Below are 11,429 nucleotides of genomic sequence, written 5' to 3' on the forward strand. Positions count from 1 at the left end.
TCCTCTCACACCGAGTGTATAGAGTTCCAGAATGGACCTTGCTTTCCTTTCCTGCACTCCCCTGCCCCATGGCCTTAGTAGATCTATTCAACATGACCCAGACTGCTGGGACTAGAACTACACAAAACCCTTCCACAGTGGAACACAAACACTGAGTAGTGGTTCCCTACTGAGACCCCCACCCCCTTGGTACTTGATTTCCTTTCTGTTGTGTCCGTCCTCAGTGTGAGATGCTCTATAGGCAGAGGTTGTGTCCTTCACTCTGTTCCCCAGCACCTAGCATACTGTTCACTAGAGAGTCATTAAGTAATCTTTGGCATTTTTCTGCTGTTTACCACTCTCTGAAGGGATGGCTAAGGTGCAGGATGATAATACAGTTGTCAGATGGCAGTATTGTTTCTTTATAGGAGTTGTTTTATAATCCTCAGTAATAATGTATAGTGACAACTCTTATTTATCGAATGCTTAGTAATGCATCAAGTACTGTGTTAAGTATACACACACACACACCCTCAGTTCCTCATTATTCTTAACAACTCTCTGTATGAGGCAGACAGTAGAAGCCGTATTTGACAGAAGAAAGAACTGTGATTTGGAGAGGTTTAGGTCAGAGCTAGGGAGTGGTGGAACAGGTATTTAAACCTAGGCCTATCTGACACTGAAGCCTGTGTGTCTAGTGACTACGTGGAATCTCCTTGAATAATTAATTTGCTGAACATTCCTGCAAAAGAGAGCTGAGTCACTTATGTTCCCTGAGATTTATAAATGAGACATCTGTGTTAGCAAAGGGCATTAGTAGCATAGTTTAGATTAAATCTGGTGTTAGTATTATAGAGCAGAAACAAAGAGGAGACATAAGGAGCGTCAGCCACTTCCTGAAACCGGTTTGCTTCGTTCGGCCCACTGGTGAGGCGCCTTTGCTCTTTGAATACACCATGGTTTCAGGTCATTCCTGGTCTACACAATCCGGGTCTTTCGGACTGTTTGGTCCCTGGGGCCACACTAAGGTGGACTCAAGTTGGTCCCTGGACTGACTGGGTTTCTTAAAGGTCCTCCTGGTATAGTCATTCAGTAGGAGGTATTCTCTTTAGTTTGTCTTTAGTTCTCCTCTCGACCTTGGGTTTCAGTTATTGGGACTTTTGTATGTAAGTCTTTGTATGTAAGGACAAAGAGAATGAATCTTTCAGGGGCCCCTCAGTGATCAGTCTGCGGAGTCCCGGAAGTGCACTGGGGATGAGGGACTGCCTCTCTCATTCTCTGCTCAGAACTGAAATGTTTTGTGTATACCTTTGAAGTGGGAGAGAGAAACTTCTGAGGAAATGGAGTGTGGTTGGGGATAATAAGATTTTGAGACGGCCCTTCCTGCATTCTCCCCTGGGGGAAAGAATGTAGCCAGGATTGAAGGGCATTGCCTCAACCAATTCAGTTAAGTGGCCCCGGCCTGGATTAATAACTTGGGCAGACTTCCCAATGGATTTGGCAAGGTATTGGGTTTCTCTCTCCCCAAACCCTCCCTTCTCTCTGCTTTGCACATGTGTGCTAACATAATTACAGAGAGGTTGCGTCTTGCAATAAGATACCCTTTTTGAAAAGGAGGGGGCTCCTCTTAAAAAGGAGGGAGAGAAACTCAGAAAGGGGATGCGATTGTGCAGTCTCGTCTTGTTTTTGAAATGGCAGGGTTTGAGAAACGTGGCAGAGTAGGAGCGAGCGGGCTGGTTCCTTTGTAGTGCGGCAAGGGGGTTAAGAGGAATATGATGGCCGTGTTGATTTCGAGCACCTAGAGCACAAGCGTTGGGTACTAATTTTGTGCTAGAGAAATATTAAACTGTCCTTTTGCATTTGTTCGTCCAGATTGTATTACTAAGAATCTGGTCATTATAGAACAAGGGCTCTCTTGTTTGTGAAGGTCAGAGGTTGCAGTATTACGAGTTTGGTGGTCAAGTGTTCAGAAATATTTTACGGATTTAGTTGAAAACCTGAGCAGATGCTCCTGCTGTTGTTTACCCGTGGGGATCGGGTGACATTCTTCTCCCTTTTCCTCTCTCCCCCAACCGCCCTCCTTTGAGGACCAACCAATCATACTGAGGAATGGATTTCAGTGCCTGCCTGGCCTCCTCCCATAAGAAGTCTGCCCAACCACAGCTCTCTGGAGCTTTGGCTGAGGCTGAGTGTTTAACTCTTGGGTGTCTGAGTCACAGGGAGCTGCTGACATTGCAGTTAGTTTGTTCTCTTGTTCGAATTGACTCTCTGAACCCATATGATAAATACTAAGCTAAGCTTGCTGTGTCCCCAAAGAAATGTTACAAATGAGGCAAGATGTGATGCATTGAGCTTGAAGAAACTGATTTTAAGCCCTAATTCTGCCAACAGCCAGCAGTGTAACCTTGGGAAAGTCACTTTCCCTACTTGGACTTGATTTGATTCCCTTTCTGCTAAGTTAGCAGAAAAGGAAAGGGAGAGAACGAATGTTTATGATATCGATGTATGCCAGCCATCAGCGCATTTTATGTCTGGCTAGCCTGAGGTTTGGGGAAAAGCCCCATTTAACCTGTATTGAGTGCCGATTCTGAAACAGTTTGCTTCTCACAGTTTGTCCTCTGCAGGGCAAATGCTGTCCAACCGATTTTGTAGATGAGAAGAGGGAAGGCTGCAGAGGCTGTCCAGCTTGCCCAAGGTCAAATACCTAGGAAGGCCCATCTGGCTCTCATGCCCAGACTTTCTTCCATTCCACTGGCTGGCTAGAAAATCCCTGAAGTCCTTCCAGCATTTTCATTCTAACACTGAAAGCTTTAACTCCTTCATCGTTTTTCCATCCTGCCGCGTAGAAAGACCAAACACTACTGCCTCCTCTTTCACTAGAGCAGGTGAGTGACATAAACATTCCTGCCAGCTCCTGAAAGCAGCAGCAGCAAAAGGTGCAGCTAGTTCTCTTTCCTCCATAACAAAGTCCTCATCCTGGTCACCAGCATCTCCCACTTCCTCAGCAGCCCCCTTTCCCACACAGCCACAGGGACTTCCTTCTCTCTTTGCCTTGTGCTTACGATGGTCAAGGTAAGTATCGCTGGTTAAGGGAGAATTTTGAGTAGATTAAAAAACATCTCCTTTACTCAAAGCTTTCAATGTCACAGATACTGTAATATTGGGTTTCCCCTACCCGAGTCTCTGCGGTAGCTATCTCCCATTAGATTGCTCCCCCCTCCCCGCTAAGAGCTTTGTTTTCATTACAGACTTTATAAATTATCCTACCATCTGGCTTAATAGGGACATCTTGCCCAGTGGAACACTTTGTGTTTCTCTTCCTGCAGTTTTTAATTAAAATATATATATATATGTTTGTTGATTTTTAGAGAGAGAAAGGAAGGGAGAGAGAGAGGGAGAAACATCGATGTGAGGACGCAACATCTATTGGCTGCCCCCTGCATGCCACCTGCCCCTCTCAGCCCACAACCACATGACCAGGGATCTAACCGGCAGTCTTTTTGTGCACAGGATGATGCCAGGGCCTGCAGATTTTACTTTTACATTCAGAGAAAATAGCTCTCTTTAGGTGTGTTTTACCGATATTCTCTTGTTATCAGTTGAAAATAAATTCTATTGGCAGCCTTCAAATGTCACATTTTCCAAGGAGTCATTTTCTGCTGTTTATTGTGGGCTAAGAAAAGTGACAATAAGCAAAGCTATTAACAATTATAATTTATTAAGCCGGGTACTGATCTAGGTGTTTTAATACATTATTTCTAATTTTCCTAATAACCCTGCGTTTATAGATGAAGAACAGATTTAGTTGAAAACAGGTTAAGAGAGGTTAAAGTACTTGCTCAAGGTCACAGCTAGTGAGTGGTGATTTGGCAATTTGATTCCTGTTCTATTTCACTTCCAAACCCTAAGTTCTTTCTTCAGTACTTTCCATGCTGCCTATGGAAAATGATCCTGAGAATTTATTTAATCATCCATGCCTGTGCCTCAGTTTTGATCACTCCAGAAAAAACATATGTCTTCTTTTAAAAAGGAAGCATCATCCCATACACCCAAAGGTGGCAGGTTTGATTTCCGGACCAGTCTCCGGTCCGGGTGTGTACGGGAGGCAACCAATCGATGTTTCTCTCAAACATCTCTCTCTCTCTCTCAAGTCAATTTTTTAAAAAAGGGAAATGCCATTTTATATGATAAACTTCACAATTGAAAAATATTTTTAAAGAAGTATTTTCTGGTGATTGCTAACATTATTTATCTATTGATTGATTGATTTAAATTATTGGGGTGACATTGGTTAATAAAATTATATGGGGTTCAGGCATACAATTCTACAAAACATCATCTGTACATTGTATTGTGTGTTTACCACCCCAAGTCAAGGTGATTGCTAACTTTTACAATCAGGTGAATGTACCCATGTTTAATTTGATTTATTTTTCATGAAACTTAAAGCCATCCATCCCTTGTTGTTACAAGTAAAAATGCTAAGTAACTACATCAGGTATTGGAGGGTTAGGGATTGGGGTGGGCAGAAGGAGGTCTGCCTTAGAGGACGAGTAGTAATATGTAGGGAGAAAAGCAGCTAGAGTTTTCTTGTGGTAAGGAAATGTTACCCTTTGCCCCACGTTTGGTACATTCTGTGTTCATTATCTCTTAGATCACCTGAGAAAGGAGGAGAATCCAATGAAAGGTGTGTTGGTATTACTTAATAGCCCTGTACTTCTCCTTCCTTTCAGGAATTGCTTGTGATTCAATTCTAGTACAGTTCTATTGGGCTTTCCCAGTTGTGTGCAATGTGAGATTCACATAAGTGAAGTGTAATTGCTACACTGTTTTCACCATCTGGATCAGCCGAACAGATATTTCAGCAATGTTTACTGTGTGCCTATTATATGCCAGTTATTTGACATGACACTGATGATACTGAGACAAATAAGACATGGTCATTGCCATTGAGGAGCTCATAACTGAGCGGAATTTGCAGTTTCATTCAGGATATAAGACCTACAAATAGGCAGTTAATAACCAAAGGCAGTATATGCTTAAGATTGTAAAAAAAAAAAAAAAAAAAGTGAACCAGGGACAGTAAATTACTGGTATTCAGAGATGAAGGGGGTTAGGGTTTACAAGAGCTGTAAAGACAGGGTTTATTTACAGTTTCATCCGGAGTATGGGGTGGGGCAGGGCTGGGGTGAGATGGGGTCTGGGTCATGCCACTGCTAGTGAAAGGAAACAATGAAAATGGTTCACCAAGTTAGAGTAAGATGCCCTTATAGAATTGTGGATGGAGTCATATCCAGAAACCGGGGTGGAATGGGGGAGATAATTTCCATAGCATTTTAAGCGAAGCATGTAAAGATGCCAGCAGCTAATGTAAAACAACAGCTCAATTTCTGAGGATGTCACAATTTTTAAGAAAAATTTAATCTCATATTTATCTTTGGGTTCCCTGGTTAGCTTTTGAGTACAATATTCTGTACATTAGAAACCCCTTGGTTTTTTATAAGATGGAAAACTGTAAGCTAAATCATACACAGATAAAGACATCAATAGCCCCATTTGCCACATACATTGCTCACCCGAGTAGCAGTAATCTTGATGATTGCTGAATGTTTCTTCCCCAAACACTCACCAAATGAAGAACAACTCTCTTCTCCTTTTTCCTGAAACTTACCTAAAAGTCTCCATAAAGGAGAAAGCTTAGGGAAAGGAGATTCTTTCCCCCCTTCCCCCCCCCCACCCCCCACCCCCCCATAGTAGCTTAACTTAAGTACCCTGTGGAGATAAAGATAAATGTGAGCAACTTTAGGGTGAAAAGAAAGTTAGAGACCTGAGAAGTCAGGGGAGGTCATATCAGGATTAAAGTGGAAACTATGTTACCACCTAAGCAAGGAGCAACTGATAGGTCTATAAATAGGGTTTTATCTCCTCATAGAAAATTTTTGGCATGGTTGTAGCTTCCCATGTGGGGGACTATTATATTTACTAAAAATAAACTATGTTTCTAAAACGATTAAAGTAAGTCCCACAGAACTCTTTTACGTTATTAAAAGTGTAGTCATAGCCTGAAAATAAGTGTCTAGAGTTTGTTATGTGCTAACTTTTGGGAGAACTTTGATATTGAAACCATCAGTTAGGTCTGGGGTAGAATGGTCTAGTCCCGTCTAGCGTGGATTAGATAGATTTTTTTCCGGCTAGTTCAGAAGACCCTCAACCTCAGTCATACATTTAAATTCATAAATAGGCATTCTAAGTGTATCATGTAGGAAAGGCAGAGTTCTACTTCTCCAGAAATCTTACTGCTTACTTAAAGCTGCTTGAATATGGCCATTCAGAGCAGAGGGGTATATAAATCAGCAATACCTTTGGTATAAAGCTTTCAAGCTGTCTGTCTGTTTCTCATACTCACATTATCCTGATTGTAGCCCTTTAAATTGTGCAAAAAATTCTTGTCATCTATCTGCCTGTCAGCTAATCTCTTAAACTCCTGGATAGCTTATTTTCTTCCTATAAGTATATTTGAAATTAGTAAAAAGCATCATTAATTTTAGTATGCTGTTAGGAGATTATGAAAAGCTGAAATTTGACAAATAGTGAAATTGCTTAATGCATGTTTCTCAAAATTATTTGACCATGAATACTTTTCAAAATAGACTGCATTGAACAATACAGTGTAGTATGACTCACGCACAAATGTGGGTATGGATTAAAGTCATCACCAGAAATGGTTTCAGAGACGAGTTAATGGCTTCAAGAAGTGAATTCATTTGCTTCAGTCTTCAAAGCATGTTTTGGAGAAGTTAAATCATTTCTAAGTGCAAAAAATGAAAGAGATTAAGCCTTTTTTGTTTTAAATATACTGCCTATGCCTTAGTGCACTGGTTAAAAATTGTTTTCCTGCATCACAGGATCTCACTTATTATCTTTATTTCTCAAAATGGCATCCCACTTTTAAACAATAGATTGCTGTATATTCAGTAGAAATAATAGACATGTGTTTAGTATTTTTATTTTGAATGAATAAATTGTAGAAGAGAAATACTATACTGCTAGCATCAATTTAAAATTTGTTGGACTACATATTGACAACTTGTAAAATGCTAAAAGAGGTTATATATTTCAGATACATCTATTCCCTAATTGCTTTAAACCTTTTACTAATCTTGTTCTCACAACCACTTAACTCCCAGCTCTTCTTCAGTGCTTTAAAGAAGGAAACTAAAGTTCCTGGTGTAATATTTTCTGCAAGATAAAGAGATAATAAAGTTGGTGCAAGAGGTTTAACAAGCTCACAGCATTCTTTGGGCCCCAAGCCCAAGTTTCTGTTTATTTAATTACTTCCATTTCATTTTTGTTTTGTAACTCACATGCTGTCATAGCAGTGATTGTGATGGTAATGATCCTATATAATAAAAAGCTAACATGCAAATTGTCCCCTTGGGAGTTAGACCGACCAGGAGTTCGACCGCCCGCTATGACGGTGCTGACCACCAGGGGGCAGCATGGAATGAAGGAAGGCCCCGGCCGCCGGCAGCCGAGGGAAGGAAGGCCCTGATCAGCCCTGAATACCGGCCAGGCCTAGGAACCGTACCTGTGCACAAATTTCATGCACCGGGCCTCTAGTAGTATATAATATTCTGTTTACTAAGTAGTTAACATACTCAATTTTATTTGAGTCTGACATCATAGTGTTGTAGGCATTACTACCTATTTTACAGATGATGAAAATGTGTGTTTGACTTTTTTTAATTAATAGAAATCAGTAATTGTTAAGTTAAAAGTTTATTTCTATTATTTTGGTGTTGAATGGTTTAAGGACAGTAGATTAGGGGGATAGATTTAGAAGTTCAACTTCATGTTTTTAGAAATCAGTTATTTTATTGGGACTTCAAATAGTCTAGTTAACTTTTTATTAAGATTAAAATGTGTTAAATATTTAGGTGACTAGTCGTTGGTAAAGGAAAAAGTAATTATTTTCCTTGAGTTTTTTTGTTGTTTTTTTTTTGATGCCCAGATAAGCATTAGATTATATTTCTTGGGGATAGAGAACTTACTTTTCCCCCCTTAAATTTAAGGTATTTTTTTAATAAAAAAAATTTATATGACTTCATTCAAAAGGTACAAAATGGTCACACAGTGAAAAGTTGCTTCCGCATTCCTGTCTTGAATTCCCCAGTATTTTTCCCCTAGAGTCAAAGGGTACCTTTTTGTATATAATTATTCCTTTTTTCCCCTCTTTTTAATTCAGTGGTACTGTGCTATACTTTGTTCTGAAGCTTTTAAAAAAACACTTAAAGACAAGTAGTAGAGTATTTCATATTAGTATTTTAAGAGCATCCTCATCCCTCCCCAAAGGCTATATAGTATTTCATTCTATGGATGAAATAAATCCTTATAAAATGTGCTATATAACTCTATAATTTGTGTTCTTAATAGTGTAATGGTAGATGCTTTTCTTAATGGTTTAACACAATTATCAACATCAGTTATTGTGCAGGACTGTAAAAGACTGATATTTCAGGAGCTTTTGTTGGTTTTTCATTACTGTATCGCCTCATTTTGACATGTCTACTTTTTGATTTCTGCTTGTTTAGATTTTTTTTCTCTTGGTCCTCTCTGGTTTCTGATGTGGCTGCCTCTAATACAATATTCCTCTTTCCTCTGGTACTTATTCCCTACTGCTTCCTAGCTCCCTTTCCTAATTTGCTTTAATATTGGTGGGCAAGCAGCCAGATAATCAGTACAGAAATATTTCTAAAATAAAAATAAATAGATTTAGAGAGAAAGCCTGGAGGAGTTTTTCTGCTGATGAAAGTGCTTGAACATTTTGATGTTCTGGGTGCTTAGAGGGCCTTTTGCTTCCTGGTTATTACCATGTTCTACACCAATTCTGTCCAATAGAGATTGTTGGGTCAATGGAAATGTGTCACATCTGCCCTGTCCATTATAATAGCCACAAGCCTCATGTGGTACTTGAGCACCTGAAATGTGGCTAATGGGACCGAGGAACTGAAATTTTAGTATTAAGGCTGAGGCATGGTAATCTTAATACTCATTTTTAATTTAAATGAGATGAAACTCAAATAACCACATGTAACAAGTGGCTACTGTGTAGACACATGGTTCTAGAGACTCTAGGTAATTAACTTCTATACAGCAAGCTTGATCATAGTGGAGCTTGGATTGGGATGCTATTATTTCATTGTGCTGAGCAAATTTATAGTATTGGGAGGGAGACAGTTCAGACTGTTTATGCTCAAATTAGCTTAAGTAAATGATTAGATTAGAACTGCTTTTTTATATTAATATTATGATTTTTTCAAACTAATATTATAAAGCCATTGGTGCTGGCATGTAGCTATGATTTGTAGCTAGGGTAAAACTTTTACCTTTTGTCCTTTTGGTAAGTAGGGAGAAATTAGTGGCACTCTAACTTTATTTATAGGACTTGGTTAGACAGTTGCCTGAGTGCCAGAAACTCCTACAAATAACTTTGACCTTCCCTAACAAAAGTCAAGGGGTAAAATATTCCATAGTAGATCTTAGTTGTGTGCGATATACACAGGATACTACTTTCTAATAGAGAAATCTATCACAAATAAGAAAAACCAATAAATGAATTATGGATTTTTATAACTGCTAGGAGGAAAATAAAGAGAGCACAGTAATAGAGAATATGGACTTGTGGGGAAGGTCTCCAACTAGATAGAGTAGTCTAGAGTTTTATCTGAGGAGGTGTTATTTAAGCTGAGGTCTGAAAGATAAGCAGGAGCCGGCCTTGCAAAGAATGAAGGCAGGATGAGGAGGGATTTCAAGAAGAGGGGGGAAAGGGTTCCAGGGATGCCAGGCAGATGGATGGATTTGCTCTAGACCAGGAACTGCCCTGACACAAGATCAGTGTATTTAGAGCATAGTGATTGAAAGGAAGATAATGATATGAAATGAGGCTGGGGAGGCAGGCACTTAGCAGATCATCAAGGACCTTGCAGGCCATTATAAAGACTTCAGATAGAAAATAAATTAAGTGCAATGTGAACTTACAGACTCAGAGAAGTGATATGATCTGATTTTCATTTTAAGAAGTCCCTCTGGCTGCTGTCATGAATGTTTTCAAGGGAAGCAACAATAGAGTGGAGGAACCATTGCGATGTCCAGGAAAGAGTGATGCTAGCTTGGGATGAGGTGGTGGCAGTGGAGATCAAGAGAAGTCAGACACACAGGACTTACTAATGGGTTTGAGATGAGGGGTGAGGGAAAAGGGAAAGGTCTCTGGCTTTCATAACCAAGGTGGGGAAAGCCAGGAGTAAACCAGGTATTAAGGGTGTTGGCTACAGAGATTTAAAAGCCCAGTTTCGCGCATGTATGTTTGACTTGCCTGTGAGACAACTACACAGTCATATTGGAGCACGAGACGAGGTTTAGGCAGAGATATAACTGGTCATTGTGAGCCTGTTGATGGTATTGGAAGTATAGGGAATGGATGAGACAACTGAAAAAGAGAGATGAGGATGAGCGCTCAGGAACACTTCCTTTTTAGAGGTCTGTTGAGGGAGAAGCCAGAAAAAGATACTGGGAAGTAATCAGTGATGCAGGAAGAAAACCAGGAGTGTAGTATCTCAGAAGCCAGAAGAAGAAAATGCTTTAAGAAGGCTGCCAACTTTATTGAATCCTGCTGTGAGGTCAGATAAGCTGAGGACAGCACAGTGTCCATTGGTTTAAGTAACGTGGAAGTGGTTAAAACAATGACCAGTTAGTTCCATAGAGTGGGGAGCTTAGAAACTTAATTTTTAGTAGATTGAAGAAGAAATGAGAGGCAAAGTGGAGACAACTTTTAAAAGAAGTTTTGCTGTGAAGTGGTGAGCAGAGAAATGGTAGGTAGCTAGAAGAAGGAAAGGGGTTGAAGGAGACTGTTCAAAACCATGGTTCATTTAGCCACCTATTACTGGACATTTGTATTTTTGAAGGTTTTTTCCCTCCTTTTACAGATTGCTACAGTGTACTTTTTTCCACTCCAATGGGGATTTTCTAAGTTATGCTACTTGGAGGTGGATTGCTGAGCCATAGGCCATGCACATTTCAAAATTGGATATTGCCAATCTGACTTCCAGAGTGGATACCAGTGTCTACTTTCCCCATCAGTATATGAGAGCAGAGGGAGTTTTTCTGAAGATGGACATGTGTTTATTTGTTGGCCTGACAGTAATGATTAGAGAGGGAGACAGCGGATGATAACCAGCAGCACAGTCCTCCCCCAGGCTCGGCAGGATGGGGTACGTGAGTGCAAGTGGTGACATGGGCCTTTGATGCTAGGGATGCGTCCTTCATTCTAACAGAATGTAAGGAGGAGGAGATGCATGCATTTTCTAGATAGCATGGTAGATTTGGTGGACAGAAGAGGCTGTCTGAATGCTTCTCTTTTCTAAAATGAAGTATTTGGATAGAGCAACAGCTGA

Source organism: Myotis lucifugus, unplaced genomic scaffold (assembly GCF_000147115.1).
Source record: "Myotis lucifugus unplaced genomic scaffold, Myoluc2.0 scaffold_103, whole genome shotgun sequence".
Lineage (NCBI taxonomy): Eukaryota > Metazoa > Chordata > Mammalia > Chiroptera > Vespertilionidae > Myotis > Myotis lucifugus.